This window comes from Diaphorina citri, unplaced genomic scaffold, assembly GCF_000475195.1.
Source record: "Diaphorina citri unplaced genomic scaffold, Diaci psyllid genome assembly version 1.1 scaffold5380, whole genome shotgun sequence".
In the NCBI taxonomy this organism is placed as follows: domain Eukaryota; kingdom Metazoa; phylum Arthropoda; class Insecta; order Hemiptera; family Psyllidae; genus Diaphorina; species Diaphorina citri.
The window spans coordinates 3,706-5,725 of record NW_007382756.1 but is presented as its reverse complement, the minus strand read 5'-3'; the positions used below and the strand labels follow the sequence as shown (position 1 = coordinate 5,725).

Here is a 2,020-nt window from a genome sequence, read left to right as displayed (position 1 = left end):
GATATCATGGTATCTTAAGGCTAAATATTGAGAAATCACAAAGTGGACTATCAGAAGCTGACACCCAAAATAGAAGAGTTTATCACCTGCGAACAAGGAGAGCTGACCCTAACAGTGGACACTGATGTAGGATTAAAGCAAGGGAGATATATATTGAGAAATCACATTGATTTACTGAGGAATTTCATGGGACTTTGTGGCTAACTTCACCAAGGAAATCTCACCAAGGCTTTAGGGCTAACTTCGCCAATATGGCAACCTTTCAAGGACTTTGGACGAAAAGCAGTCTCAAGACCAGGGATTTCCAATTGGCGGCCCCAGAGATGAGTACATAAATCTACTTCCTCTTAACATAGGCGGGGCGACCACAAATCGCAAAAAATATTTAACAAATGAAAAACGAAATTTTAAAAAAGTGAAAGGGAAATGTACATACCTCGGTTAGGTATTTTATTATATTTAATATCCTAAAATTGTACTTGTTTTCATAATAGACGAAGAGAGGAGGAAAGAGAGAGAGAGAGAGAGAGAGAGAGAGAGAGAGAGAGAGAGAGAGAAGAAAGATGTAAGTGAGAGAGTTAAAGGAAAAACGAAAGAAAGGAAAGAGAGGCAGGAGAGAGGGGGAGGGGAGAGGAAGGGAGAGAGAGAGGGGGAGGGGAGAGGGAGGGAGAAAAAGCAGCGAGAAAAGGAGGGAGGAGAGAGGACAGTTTAGTCCCAGTCTGCATTCTCCTCAAATTCTTTACTGAGAGGAGGAGGAGGAGGAGAAGTGGTATGCTGAGCCTTTGTCTTTTTCACAGTCTTCTTATCACCTGAAAATAGAATAAAAAAAGGTCAATTTTAATTTATCATTCAATTTAATAATAATTACCTACCTAATTATCTATTATTAATAAGATGCATGAGAAAAAAAAAAGTTCAAAGGAATAATTTCTTCATTGGAACATAATGTGACAGACTTTCAAAGCGCAAAATTATAAAAGAAAACTTTTTTATTATTATTAATTAAATATTATTTCTACACCAAAAAATAAAATTGAAACATCATTTTCTTTCACAGATTTCAACTCTGGATTTTTCATTCATCAACAAAGGATTTCAACTCTGGATTTTTCATTTATCATCCTGATAAATTAATCAGGATTTAGGATGTTATTTACCAGGATTTAGAATGTTCTTTACAAGGCTTTAGGATTTTAGTTATCAGAATTTACTATCTGTATCTACCAGGATTTAGGATTTTATCAGGCTTAGGATTGTATTTATCAGGATTTAGGATGTTATCCACCAGGATTTAGGATTTTATCAGGCTTAGGATTGTATTTATCAGGATTTAGGATGTTATCCACCAGGATTTAGGATTTTATCAGGCTTAGGATTGTATTTATCAGGATTTAGGATGTTATCCACCAGGATTTAGGATTTTATCAGGCTTAGGATTGTATTTATCAGGATTTAGGATGTTATCCACCAGGATTTAGGATTTTATCAGGCTTAGGATTGTATTTATCAGGATTTAGGATTTTATCTACCAGGATTTAGGATTCCCACAGGCGAATAGGCAGAAGGTCAAGGAGGCGGAGACAAAAGAGGACTAACGCGTTGCTATGGTTACCACTAAACACATTGCTATGGTTACCATTAGAGACGTCCTGGGCGGGAGAGGGGGAGGCGGGAACTAGCTTCTTGGTGGTCACAGAACACCTGGAAAACAAATTAAATTAAAATTAAAGCTACATAACTTAGGTATTTATCTAAAATAAAAAGTATCAAATCAAATCATGGTATCTTTGTGGTAGAGCAGAGAGCTTTCTCACAACTTTGTGGGTATCACAGAATTACAAGTCTTTCATTTACTCAATCATCATATTTATCATCACTTGTTTCGTCTCTTTCGACCTTGTAATGCCGCCACTGGTCGCTACTCGATTAAAGTAAGCTACTCAATTGTCCCCTCACGAGCCTGAGTGCACCCCGAACTTTCAAGCCACAAAAGCCGAAAAAAAGAACCTTGGCCCCGCGC

The 2,020-nt window shown here is 37.4% G+C and overlaps 1 long non-coding RNA gene across 1 annotated transcript; it reads right to left on the bottom strand.

The window, feature by feature from the left end:
* Nucleotides 1-625: 625 nt before the first annotated feature.
* LOC113472417 lies at nt 626-1,716 on the bottom strand. Its single transcript, XR_003394728.1, has 2 exons — nt 1,637-1,716; nt 626-809 (listed from the first exon to the last, which is right to left on the bottom strand). It is a non-coding gene; the product is annotated as an uncharacterized LOC113472417 (long non-coding RNA).
* Nucleotides 1,717-2,020: the final 304 nt, after the last annotated feature.